This window comes from Bubalus kerabau, chromosome 12, assembly GCF_029407905.1.
Source record: "Bubalus kerabau isolate K-KA32 ecotype Philippines breed swamp buffalo chromosome 12, PCC_UOA_SB_1v2, whole genome shotgun sequence".
Taxonomy (NCBI): domain Eukaryota; kingdom Metazoa; phylum Chordata; class Mammalia; order Artiodactyla; family Bovidae; genus Bubalus; species Bubalus kerabau.
In genome coordinates this window covers 62,480,487-62,494,287 of record NC_073635.1, presented here as the reverse complement: position 1 = coordinate 62,494,287, position 13,801 = coordinate 62,480,487, and the positions used below count along the sequence as shown (strand labels likewise).

General features: G+C 39.0%; 1 long non-coding RNA gene across 1 annotated transcript; it reads left to right on the top strand.

Annotated features, from left to right (window-relative positions):
- The first annotated feature begins 394 nt into the window (after window positions 1–394).
- LOC129624159 (uncharacterized) lies at window positions 395–13,428 on the top strand. Its single transcript, XR_008700789.1, has 3 exons — window positions 395–446; window positions 593–741; window positions 13,201–13,428. It is a non-coding gene; the product is annotated as an uncharacterized LOC129624159 (long non-coding RNA).
- The last annotated feature ends 373 nt before the right edge of the window (window positions 13,429–13,801 follow it).

Genomic DNA, 13,801 nt, shown 5'->3' with positions numbered 1-13,801 from the left:
ATTGATTCTCAGGTCAGGTTCAAGTGCAGATAATTAAACTACTTCCTCCTTTCTTCAAAGCCACCCTTTTAAATACTCCTTTGTGATGCTGAACTGGAAGCCTACAGGCTGAAGTATCCTCTGTCTGGTGGCTGTTTGTCTGGGGCCTACGTTCCAGCAATACATAAAGGCTGGAAAGGGAGAAGAAGGGTGTAAGGGAGGCGCCCTCGTTTTGCTTGGAGTCTCAGTTGCTGTTGCCATAGCAACGCACTTTCACCTTGAAGTGGCCTTTGGATCCTAGCTCCAGCTTCCTGCTGCCCTGCTAGAACCATTGTCCTCTCATCTCTCAGAGGTTCCAGCACCTGCCAGCATCCTATCAGCGGTCTGTATCCCAGAGGCAGGGTCAAAGGGCCCTCCTCCAGGGTTCTAGAGCTGGCGATGACAGCCCATTTCCTTTGTGTCCTCGGGTAACCTGCGGCTGCTTCGGGCTCCTTTTTTTCCTTTTTGTTCTCTGATCTGTTTAACCAATTACTAATACTGTATTACACTGTCTTTGTTTAGTAATTAGGGTGATTTCTGGTTTTCTAACTTTACCCTCCTTACCTTTGGTTAGAGAAGTGGGATAATGCTACCGTTGGCTGGAGATCCTGCTGACTGCCTCAAGCAGGGCGGTGCAGGGAAGAGACGCAAAGTTGTACCTGGCCACCCATCATGGTTCGCCTTTCGTCAATCACAACTGCGTTTATTACTTGCCTAAAGAAAGTAAGTTTGTGTTTTAATGAGTGCTATGATACCTTCAAAATCAAGCATGCTGCACATTTCTGACATAGTCCAGAATAACGGAAAAGTATATTTCACAACTAGCATTGTTTTCCTTCTTATGGTATCTTTTTCATGATGGATAGCTAAATTATGAATTTATGTTTTGTATAAATTTACTGAAATGTGATCATCTGCATTATTTACACAATTTAAGTGTTTCAGATGTATAGCTGTTTGCTAATAATTTCATGTCTTAAAAATATTCCGATATAAACTGCAGGTGTCAAATATTTAAAAAGAAAAACTTGGTAAAAATTTTTTTTCCAGTAATAAAATTTACATAAAAAAGTTGCATTTTATTGGCAGGGAGTTACTTTCCTAAATCTTTTGCATTTCACTAAATAAATGGTTTGCTATTATAGAAAGTAGTTTATCTGTTAAAATGCCACTTACTGACATTGACTATTTCTAAAATAATCATACAAGTGTTTTTGGATAACAGCACTTCCAAGTGCAGTTATTAATACTGAACATTTATTCATTTGGAAAGGCATTTTATTTTAAATCACTCTGTAGAATGCAAGCATGGCCTTTCAGCTATGATTAACCATGGTGTAAATTACAAGCAATAAAGTTTAATTATGTCATATTTATGCAAAATAATGTAATTGAACATACATATAAGATATTCACATTATGAGAAAATCAAAGTCATTTAGGACAATCTGAATTTTTTTTTTTATTCCATGAGATGTTAGGAATAAGAATGGAAATTTAAATTGTTTCTTTAGCATGCAAGGCAGACATATAAATAATTGTAATGAGCTTGGATTAAATGCAATCTTGAATTATTCAATTTATAAGAAAATAAATACTATATACATATGTACATACACACACATAGACACAAATGAAATTCACTTTTTCTGTTCAAATTGGATCTCCTATCACATATTGATTATAAATCTCAAGAAATCCCAGTCCCCCAGCACTATTATAAATAAGGACAATTATAGCTTAACTGCTTGGGCTTCCCTAGTGGCTCAGCAGTAAAGACTCTGCCTGCAATGCAGGAGACACAGGAGACAAGAGTTTGATTCCTGGGTTGGGAAAATCCCCTGGAGGAGGGCATGGCAACCCACTCCAAAATTCTTGCCTGGAGAATCCCAGACAGAGAAGCTTGGTGAGCTATAGCCTGAAAGGTGGCAAACAGTTGGACACAACTGAAGTGACTGAGCTCATGTGAATAGCTTAATTGCTTACTGGCTGAGGAATTACACGCACACACACACACACATACACGTACATGCACACACACATGTATACACAAGCATGCACCTGGGAATCTGTACCCTCACATAGGGTGCATCAACTAGAATAGAGCACACATTCTCTACATAGTTAGACCACAAATCCTATTTATTCTTTGACCTGTATGTTCAATCTGTCTTTGCTGATCCTCCCAGACTTTAGCTAAATTCTTTAGTTCTCCTGCCAGTAAAGACAGACAGCCAATTGAGGTATTATGGTTTGAGTATATTCCTTTAGAACTTAGAATCCCATCCCCATAAAACTGAAACCCAAGTTTATTCTTGTGATATAAAATCAGGTAATAATCACTTCCCTCTCCCCAACCCCCAATAAAAATTATGTGCTGATTTGTACATTAATGAGAGTCCCCTCAGAAATACGTGAACCGAACCGTAAACTTCCAGATGTTCAAGCTGGTTTTAGAAAAGGCAGAGGAACCAGAGATCAAATTGCCAACATCCGCTGGATCATCGAAAAAGCAAGAGAGTTCCAGAAAAACATCTATTTCTGCTTTCTTGACTATGCCAAAGACTTTGACTGTGTGGATCACAATTAACTATGGAAAATTCTGAAAGAGATGGGAATACCAGACCACCTGACCTGCCTCTTGAGAAACTTATATGCAGGTCAGGAAGCAACAGTTAGAACTGGACATGGAACAACAGATTGGTTCCAAATAGGAAAAAGAGTACATCAAGGCAGTATATTGTCACCCTGTTTATTTAACTTATATGCAGAGTACATCATGAGAAACTCTGGGCTGGAAGAAACAAATGCTGAAATCAAGATTGCTGGGAGAAATATCAATAACCTCAGATATGCCGATGACACCACCCTTATGGCAGAAAGTGAAGAGGAACCAAAAAGCCTCTTGATGAAAGTGAAAGAGGAAAGTGAAAAGGTTTGTTTAAAGCTCAACATTCAGAAAATGAAGATCATGGCATCCGGTCCCATCACTTCATGGGAAATAGATGGGGAAACAGTGGAAACAGTGGCAGACTTTATTTTTCTGGGCTCCAAAATCACTGCAGATGGTGACTGCAGCCATGAAATTAAAAGATGCTTACTCCTTGGAAGGAAAGTTATGACCAACCTAGATAGCATATTGAAAAGCAGAGACATTACTTTGCCAGCAAAGGTCCATCTAGTCAAAGCTATGGTTTTTCCAGTGGTCATGTATGGATGTGAGAGTTGGACTGTGAAGAAAGCTGAGTGCTAAAGAATTGATGCTTTTAAACTGTGATGTTGGCAAAGACTCTTGAGAGTCCCTTGGACTGCAAGGAGATCCAACCAGTCCATTCTGAAGGAGATCAGTCCTGGGTGTTCTTTGGAAGGAATGATGCTAAAGCTGAAACTCCAGTACTTTGGCCACCTCATGCGAAGAGTTGACTCATTGGAAAAGACTCCAATGCTGGGAGGGACTAGGGGAAGGAGGAAAAGGGGACGGCAGAGGATGAAATGGCTGGATGGCATCACCAACTCGATGCACCTGAGTTTGATGAACTCCGGGAGTTGGTGATGGACAGGGAGGCGTGGCGTGCTGCAATTCATGGGGTCGCAAAGAGTTGGACACAACTGAGTGACTGAACTTAACGGAACTGAACTGAGAGTCCCCTCAGGTGATTAATGAAAGCAACTTAAGTTGTGAGTTGCTTTAGAGAGAAGGAGAAATGGCAAGAAAAATACTACTTACATGTTCAGAATGCCCACATAATTGTTTGCCTTCTCTTCATTAGCATCAATTTGGGGAGAATGAGGACAAATATATTCTATTTCCACCATCCCCTCCCCCAAGTCTATTTTCACTGTTTGAATCCATCTTTTCTTTTTTGCTAATTTTAAAGAACAAAATAAAATTAGTAATTCAAAATGATTTATTCAATTTTACCTGCTGTGTATATCAAGTGGTATTTGGAAAACTATCTTGGCATTTTGATGAATTCTCTTCAAAAGTGAACTGCATAAAGGTTTTTATGCCAGGAAAAAAAAAGAAGAAGAATTTTGCTTTTTAGCTTTTTTAAATGCACTTTTTAAGTACAAGATTCCAGCAAAGCCTCAATCATGTCAGAACAGTATTATCACTCTTTCTCACGACTGAAGTCATCACCCCCACCCCTATGCCACAGCATCTTAGGAAATGTATGTTCAGTCTTCAAATCACAATTGGGAAGCCATTGTTATATCTTGGATTCATTTCTAAGTTCCTGGTATCTGCACCTTTAGATTCACACTCTTATAATACCTTTCCTCAACTTGATGATTTCTTTTTTTTCTTTGAATGTCTGTCACCTCCCATTTTATCACTCACAATCACATACCACCTCACTCCCCAATCTCAGACCTGGCTCAGTATTTCTGGAGAAATATAATTAAAGCTTAAATCTTCTTCAGCCAAGAAAATCTCACTACCAGCTTAAAAGAGAAAGAAAGCAGTTTTATTATTAAATAAGTATTAGACCAGAATGTGGGGTACATCCCAAGCAATTCACTAAGATTGCAGAGACCTAAAGAGATCTCACTTCTTGATATGCCCCAGCAGTTACCACCCATTATACATGTTCTCAAGATAAATAATAGCCTGTCCTCAAGTAAGAGGACTTGACATCACCACTGGGCACATATAGTTCATCTTCACTTTACCTGGTAATAGGGGTGATACCTCTGTTAACTAAGTAGCTTTATCTGGAGAAAGAAAAACTACTCTTATCTTTACAACAAGAGGTAAGTTTGCCATTTGGAGTAAGTTACCTGCTGAAAGTTAGTTTTCTGTCTTCCCACAGAAAGGGGGAGATTGGGGTGTTTTTCTAACTTTTTTTTTTTTCAATTTGTGAGCCTTTTTTAAATTTATTTTTTAATTGGAAGAGAATTGCTTTAAAATATCGTGTTTGTTTCTGCTGCCCAACAACGCAAATCAGCTGTGCTGCTGCTAAGTCGCTTCAGTCGTGTCTGACTCTGTGAGACCTCAGAGACGGCAGCCCACCAGGCTCCCCTGTCCCTGGGATTCTCCAGGCAAGAACACTGGAGTGGGTTGCCATTTCCTTCTCCAATGCATGAAAGTGAAAGTGAAGTCCCTCAGCCGTGTCCAACTCCTAGCAACGCCATGGACTGCAGCCTACCAGGCTCCTCCGTCCACCGGATTTTCCAGGAAAGAGTACTGGAGTGGGGTGCCATTGCCTTCTCCAACTATACGTATATCTATCATCTTTGGAACCTCCCTTCTCTTCCCCCAATCCACCCCTCTAGGTCATCAGAGAGCTCCAGGCTGGGCTCCCTGTGTTTTATAGCAACTTCTCACCAGCCATCTGTCTTACACATGGTAGTGTATATATGTTGATGCTACTTTCTCTGTTTGTCCCACTCTTTTCCATCCTGTACTATGCCCATAAGTCAGTTCTCTATATATGCATCTCCATTCCTTCCCTGTAACTAAGGTTTTAATGATTGAGTTTGAGAGAACTGGTTCTCAGATCCTTTAGAAAGACATTCCTAGTCCTCAAAACTGATTAGAGCTTTATGTAATTTTAAAAAGTATTTAGAGAAAGCGCTTATATTTGCAAATGTTCTTAAGTAAATGCTCTTAAGAAAAGAAAGGCAGGATGACTAGAGGTGGGGATCTCCTTTATTTCCTAGTGGGAGAATATTTACTTTTTTTCTACTTATATTTACTCTTATGGTTTCAGTATCATGGTCATAGCTGGTTTATTCATGAACAAAGGCTTAATGATATGATCCTCAAATATTTCTTGATTTGTGAGTATTCAGGATAAGGAAACTATTTTCAATAATTAACTAATAACTGTCTAAAGATATGAAAGTGGTCAAAGGGATAGAAATACTATTCTGCATCATACAAAATATCATTTAAAGTTCCATTGTGAACATCTGACTTACAGGATGAAAATGAAGGGCAGCATCAGTTTAGAGAATTTCCCTAAAGAACATTTAATAATGTCCTCCTCTTACAAAAGAAAAGTGAAAACCTTATTATCTTACTCTATCAGATTGGCAGGGGATTTTATTTTAAAGTGAATTGGTCTATGTAACTTTATGTTAGTTAGAATGATCTTCTTAGGTACTACTAAATTCTAAATCTCTAAGAAAGAGAGGTTTATAGGTCCAGGAATAATTTTAGACTCCATATTTCTCTGACTGAAACTTAGGGCTAACTAGACCAGTGAAAAATAAGCCCCTAATTTTTATGAAACAGTTTTAGGACTACTTAGGAGCAGGCTTGAAGTTCAGGGAAATAAATGCTGGGAATGGTAAGGAAAGGGGAAGAATATCAGAGAATGTCTGGAGCTTGCCAACTTTATAAAAAGTGAATAAATGTAGGTCCAAAACAGCCAAGAGAAGAACTTAGAGTCCTTCTCCTGCTCTCCCTAAGTTTTTCTTCTTTCACATATAGGGCATTTTCCCTGCATCTCTTGTATTCCAAGAATATTTCCACCTTAACTCTATACTCACTATGTTCCCAGTAAGCAATGCTCCCCTCATTTCACTTAGGTCTTTGATCAGATATTAGCTCCTCACCAAGGTCACCCCAGCTCAGTATCCTTCTTCCTGCATTGCCGACTCAATGGACATGAGTTTGGGTAAACTCCGGGAGTTGGTGATGGACAGGGAAGCTTGGCATGCTGCAGTCCATGGGGTCACAAAGAGTCAACATGACTGAGCGATTGAAGTGACCTGAATTGAAGGTCACCTCTGCTCAGTATCCCCCTTCCTGCATCGCCAACTCAATGGACATGCTGCTGCTGCTGCTAAGTCGCTTCAGTCGTGTCCAACTCTGTGTGACCCCATAGACGGCAGCCCACCAGGTTCCCCCGTCCTTGGGATTCTCCAGGCAAAAACACTGGAGTGGGTTGCCATTTCCTTCTCCAATGCATGAAAGTGAAAAGTGAAAGTGAAGTTGCTTAGTTGTGTCTGACTCTTAGCGACTCCATAGACTGCAGTCCACCAGGCTTCTCTGTCCATGGGATTTTCCAGGCAAGAGTATTGGAGTGGGGTGCTATTGCCTTCTCCCAATGAACGTGAGTTTGAGTGAACTCCGGGAGTTGGTGATGGACAGGGAGGCCTGGTGTGCTGCAGTCCATGGGGTCACAAAGAGTCGGACACAACTGAGCGACTGAAGTGACCTGAACTGAAGGTCACCTCTGCTCAGTATCCCCCTTCCTGCAATACACTTGATGATTTGCCCTATATTGTCCTCAACAGTACTTATTATGACCTGATATTGTTCAACTTTTAAATCTATTTTGTTTTCCCAATTAATACAGAAGCAACTACCCATTCCAATATTCTTGTCTGGAGAATTCCACGGACAGAGGAATCTGGTGGGCTACAGTCCATGGTGTTGCGAACAGTTGGACACAAATGAGGGACTGACACATATACAGACATCTTTATAGCAGAAACTTTGTAAATCTTCATCACAGTATATCTGGAAAATACTGCCCAGAACAGTGTGGGAAAGAAAAAGTACTCAGAAACAACTTGAAAAGCTAGACATTCAATATAAATTCTGAAAATTGGAAAAGAGGCTAAAATTGGGAAATTCAGTATTTTAAGTGTGCCCATACATAAACACAGAGTCTTTCAAAATATCTTTCAATGCCTGTTATTTTAGCATGCTTATTTTATTGAATCATGTAGGTGACGGAAAAACATGGAAATCAGCTCTGATAAACTATTCTACAACATTCACTCCGCTCCTTGTTGCATTCTGAAGACAGGATTGAAAAGGGTCTGGCATCATTGGCTCCACCTTCTCTAAGCAATTTTCAATATTAATACTCCAGCATATATGGTCAGCACATATAAATGATCATGTAACAGGAGTCATCAGTTAATTATCCTAAATCATCTGTATTAGTTTTTAACTTATAAAAGTTGTTAGTTAATGGCTTGATATTCCTCAAGTTTTGTTGCAAATATTTAGAATTATGTAACTTTTTACTCAGCATTTAATATAGTGTCAGACAACTAATACATATTTAGTAGTTATTTGTCACCAGACAATGAATAAATGAATTAAAAAAATTGCTATGAAAAATGAAATTTAGAGTTTACGAAAGGCCAAAACAAAGACTGTTATGATGAAGAAAGGCATTAGACAATGGATTGTGAAAATCTGAATAGACTTAATAGGTAGATTGAGTAACAAAAAAGTGTGAATGTTTTGTCTACATTTTTCATTTTTATTTACATGAAAACATGTTATGGTTTAATCCAACACATTTTACTCTAACTCACTTAGAACTTTTACCAAAAATGGAAAACTAGGGAGTTCTTAACATTCTCTGATTTACACATATCAAGTAAGCCTTTAATCCCCAAATTTTGATTAATAATAAGCAATATAGGAAGAATGGGCTTCCCAAATGGTGCTAGTCGCCAAGAACCTGCCTGCCAATTCAGGAGACCTAAGAGACCTGGGTTCAATCCCTGGGTTGGGAAAATCCCCTGGAGGAAGGCATGGCAACCCACACTAGTATTCTTGCTTCGAGAATCCCATGGACAGAAGAGTCTGGCGGGCTACAGTCCATAGAGTTACACAGAGTCAGATAGGACTGAAATGACTTAGCATGTACATATGCATACAGAAAGAATAGGGTATAAGAAAAAGGGTATAAAAGACAAAGTCTAATAGAATCCTTTCATCTATAATTAGATGTCTAAATTTCTAATGATGTTCCTTAGTACAGATTTCAGAAGAAAGATAATTTATTGTTATAATCAATGTATTAAAATCTAAGTCTTGGTATAATTTAGCATGGTGAACTTTCTTGAAGCCATATTTTTAGCTAATAACAACTTCAAAAAATTATTTTAGGCGCAATCTCATGGACGGGCAGGGTGAATCATTATATAATGAGGACAATATTTTGGGATAATTGATTAAAAACTGAATTAATTAAGAAAGCTGAAGGAGATATGTTTTTATTATGCATCATACTTCCTTTTTCATGTTGTCTGTCACTCCTTAGATATACTAATAGAGCTCTTTGAGATTAAAATATGGAATTCTCCTTTGGGGACCAACAACAGGATGATGTTAATATGTTAAACTCACCTCTGCTGCTGCTGCTGCTGCTGCTGCTAAATTGCTTCAGTCGTGTCCGACTCTGTGCGACCCCATAGACAGCAGCCCACCCGGCTCCCCTGTCCCTGGGATTCTCCAGGCAAGAACACTGGAGTGGGCAAATTCACCTCAGTGAGGATGAATTCTAGCCTCAGCAATAAGAAGATAAATGACACCAGGAGCTACAGCAAAAGCAGAGATATCTGTGATAAATATTGTCATGTGCCACAAATTTGAATAGCTTATAAAGCACAGTATACAGAAGATATATAATTCAGGTCTAATATTCTTTACTCTCTGTTTACTCTTTAAAAATACTTAAACCATTAAATTTCAGGATGAGATTTTGAAATTCAAAATTTTCTTGCAATCATTATGCATGCATGCTAATCACTTCAGTCCTATTCAACTCTTTGCGACCCCAAGAACTGTAGCCCACCAGGCTCCTCTGTCCATGGGATTCTCCAGGCAAGAATACTGGAGTGGGTTGCTACTTCCTCCTCCAGGGGATATTCCTGACCTAAGGATTGAACCCACGTCTCTTACATCTCCTGCAATGGCAGGCACGTTCTTTACCACTAGCACCACCTGACAGTCATTACAGCTTTCAGTAAGATCATCAGTTAAATAAGCTAAAGCATGAAAGAAAAGTGAAAGTGAAGTGGCTCAGTAGTGTCCCAGTCTTTGCGACCCCATGGACTGTAGCCTACCAGGCTTCTCAGTCCATGGGATTTTCCAGGCAAGTGTACTCAAGTAGGTTGCCATTTTCTCTCCAGGGGATCTCCCCAACACAGGGATCGAACCCAGGTTTCCCACATTTGTAGGCGGACACTTTACCCTCTGAGCCACCAGGGAAGCCCGAAGGAAGCTAAAGCCACCAGGGAAGCTAAAACATACTTAGCATGTATTCAACACTTACTATTTATTACTTATTGTGAGAAGCCCTTAATATGTATAAACTTCATCAGTTCCAGTAACAAGCCTGTAGCAATATTTATCATCCCTGTTTTTTACATTAAGAAACAAAGACTTGAAGAGTTAAAAGAACTTCCAGGTTATATGTTTGCTCAATAGCTTACTTTGAGAGACTTAGCTCTAAAGCATTCTATTACTATACCAAGTAGTCTATGTACTCAAAATTTCAGTTTTGTTTTTACCATTTTGTTAGTTCCTTCAAACATTTAAAAATTAGCATATATGCAATCAATAATAACATGAGGTCACATCACTGCATTGGGCACTGGGGAAATAAAGATTAGTTAGACTTAATTACTATCTTTAATGAATACTCAGGCATAGTTGTAAGCAGGTTATTATATTATACTGTAATAAGTGATCATTGAATGATAAAGTGCTGCAGAAGCAACAAATGAATGGTGCTCACCTTTCTATGGCACAGCAGGCTTTGATGGGCAGCCTTTGTTATTTAGACACTAAATCCTGTCTGACTCTTTTGCCACCCCATGGACTGTAGCCCACAAGGCTCTTCTGTGCATGGGATTTCCCAGGCAAGAATACTGGAGTGGGTTGCCACTTCCTTCTCCAGGAGATCTTCCTAACCCAGGGATCGAACCTGAATCTCCTGTGAATTCTTTACCTCTGAGCCACTGGGGAAGCCCTTGATGGGCAGCCTAGGTGGGGAGAAACAGCCCACCATGTTTACCTGGATGGACATGGAGGGGTGGACTCTTGGTGGTACCTTGCTAGATCCACTTTGGCCACCATATTCATCCCTAATAGCTGTAAGTGTTGGCTGATAGCCAGTCACAGCTGGTTTTTTGTCCAGGACATTGGGCCTTGTGCCTTCCTGAGTGTTGCCCACTTGAAGCTACATTCATCTCTCCTACTTGAGGTGGACCTCTTCAGCCAATGTCTGAGTGACACACAGGGTAGTCATTTCTTCCCTCTTGTTTACAGAGAGCTAAGTCTGCAGTAGGAATTGTGCTCCCACATGGTTCAGGCTAACCAGTTTCCAGCTAAGAACTCATTTTTGCTTAGTTTTTCTCTCCCCAATCTATCCTGTTTTATTCACCCCCCTTCTTCTGAGAGTATCCCTCTAAATCATTTGAATAATAGTTTCTATCTCAGGCTCTTCCTCCAGGGGACCCAACCAAAGACACATGCATGTGTATATGTTCATTCAGTCATCTTGGAGTCTGTGACCCTAAGGACTGAAGCCTGCCAAGCTCCTCTGTCCATGGGTCCCAGGCAAGAATACCAGAACAAGTTGCCATTTTCTCCTTCAGGGGATCTTCCCAACCCAGGGATCTAACCCACATCTCCTGCATATTCTGAACTGCAGGCGATTCTTGATGGCTGAGCCACAGGGGGAAGCCCCCAAAGACATATTGTATCAAACCCACATGATACATAGAGATTGGGTTTTAGGGTGTATTTAAGGTAGTAGAAGAAGGCAAAGAGGTGAGATAGCTGAATAAAAGAGGTAGACAAATAATTTCAAACTCATGTTTTCATAGGTCATGTGTGTGCACATGCGTATTCATAAGGTTCTTAAAAGCAAGAATCTTATCTTCTTCAATTTTATATCTCTTGCAGTTATACCCCTTGAGATTGATCCCACACAGGACACATGCCCCATATCTGGAGCCGTGTGCTTCATACAGTAGAGATTATAAGCCTTTTGAATAAATGAACAAAGACATAGGATGGAAAATGTAACAATAATCTTGTCAAAATTTATTTATCTAAACTTTGACAGTGTTTGACAAAATATTTTATGCAAACATTTTTATCGATTGTTCCTGATATGTTCAAACACATTCAAGCCTAGCCGTCATAACAAACAATTATGCTATTTGGCCATCATTTGAATGAAACATAGCAAAGATAATAGTGCAGTTGTCACGAAATCCAACTCAAATTCATTTAAGCAAAAAAGGCAATTATATTATTTAAATGAAATGCCCCAAATTTTAGTGTCAGCAGTTCTGTCTTAATCTGTGTCAAACACTGTCACCGCATACAGTCCTTTCTCTTTATCGTATACTTCTGCTCTTATTGGTTTTCTCCCACATCTAATGAAAGCAGAATTAGTGCCCTCAGACCTAATTCTCTCTATCAGTAAGCTAGCAAAACAGCAAAACAAGAGGACTTCTATTTTAGTATATTATCATACATTTTCATGCTTTACTTTGTTTACAAGGTGAATAATATGTCTGCTCCTGAAATAACCACTGTGGCCAGGAGCTAGTTCTATACAGATTTACCAGGATTGTATCCTCTGGTATTTCACTAATAAAAACCATGTGGATAAGAGGATTTGGTTCTTGGCTTGGCTACATGTGGATCACATGTCCCAAGCCTGGTGCCAGGCACAGAGACCTGCATTGTTCTTCTGGACTCTGAGAGTAGACTGACAGGAGACTTTTCCAAAAAGGAATTAAGGATGTTAGGTAGTCCCATGCCAAAGTAGTAGGTTTTGGAAATGGTATTTATGGTGAATAATACTCAGTCAATGCACGGAAAGTACACTTAGAAATAATGCTAAATTACAGAAAGGAGTTAAATTATTAGTTAACAATAAAAATTACTCTTTAAAATTTCATAAATGCACATGAAGATTTTAAAATGTTTAATGGAACATTCCCTAACAGAACTCCGGTAATTTAAGGGATATAAAATATCTTTCTTTGAACTTGTTGAGGTATAAAACGTCACCCTTGGGTAAGCCAATTTTGAATACATGGAAGAGATTATTGCATATAAAGCACCTACTGGGTAATATATTCTTTGGTATTAACCATTTATTATTAATAAAACACATACATAAAAAGCATACACAATAAAATATAGTTGAATAATTTTTATGACACGAATATTATTCTAACCAATATCAGTTCAAGAAATAAAACTTTGCCAAGCACCCATGTAAAGCCTCCCTGTGCCCTGTCCCAATATCAAGTCTCCCCTTCCTACATAAGTAGTCACCAGTCTGTCCTTTTAGTCATCAATGCTTATGTTTCTTTATAGTTTTACTATCTAAATGTGTAAACCTAGACCCTAAAGTTTTTAGTTGTTATTTTTAAGGTATATTTATTGCTTTGCAGGTGGTACTAGTGGTAAAGAATATGCCTACCAATGCAGGAGATACAGGAGATGTCAGTTCAATCTCTGGGTCAGGAAGATCCCCTAAAGAAGGGCATGGAAACCCTCTCCAATATTCTTGCCTGGAGAATTCCATGGACAAAGGAACCTGGTGGGCTACAATCCATGGGGTTGCAAAGAGTTAGACATGACTGAAGTGACTCAGCATGCACAGATCCTAAAGTTTTTAGTTGTTATTTTTAAGGTATATTTAATTTACAGATTTTCTCTCCATTGTTTGATTTCTTTCTTAACACCTTATCTAATGATGTTCTTGTTCTCTTTGGCCTGTGGAACTTCCCATGGTCTTGGTTTTGTTGATTACATACTCATGTTTCATGTTCCTCTGTCCTTTGTAGTTCCTGAGAAATGGCATATGGGAATAGAAGTTAGGTAGGACTCAAATTTTACTCCTTTATCCAGATTTTGGGTGATGCTATGCTCTTTCATAAGGAATCTCATATGTTTGCTATTCCTTCCTTTTGTGGCATTGGTAGCCATCAGTATTAATAGATAGATCCTTTAATAGCCATTCATACTAATAGATAGATCCTTTGTTTGTTT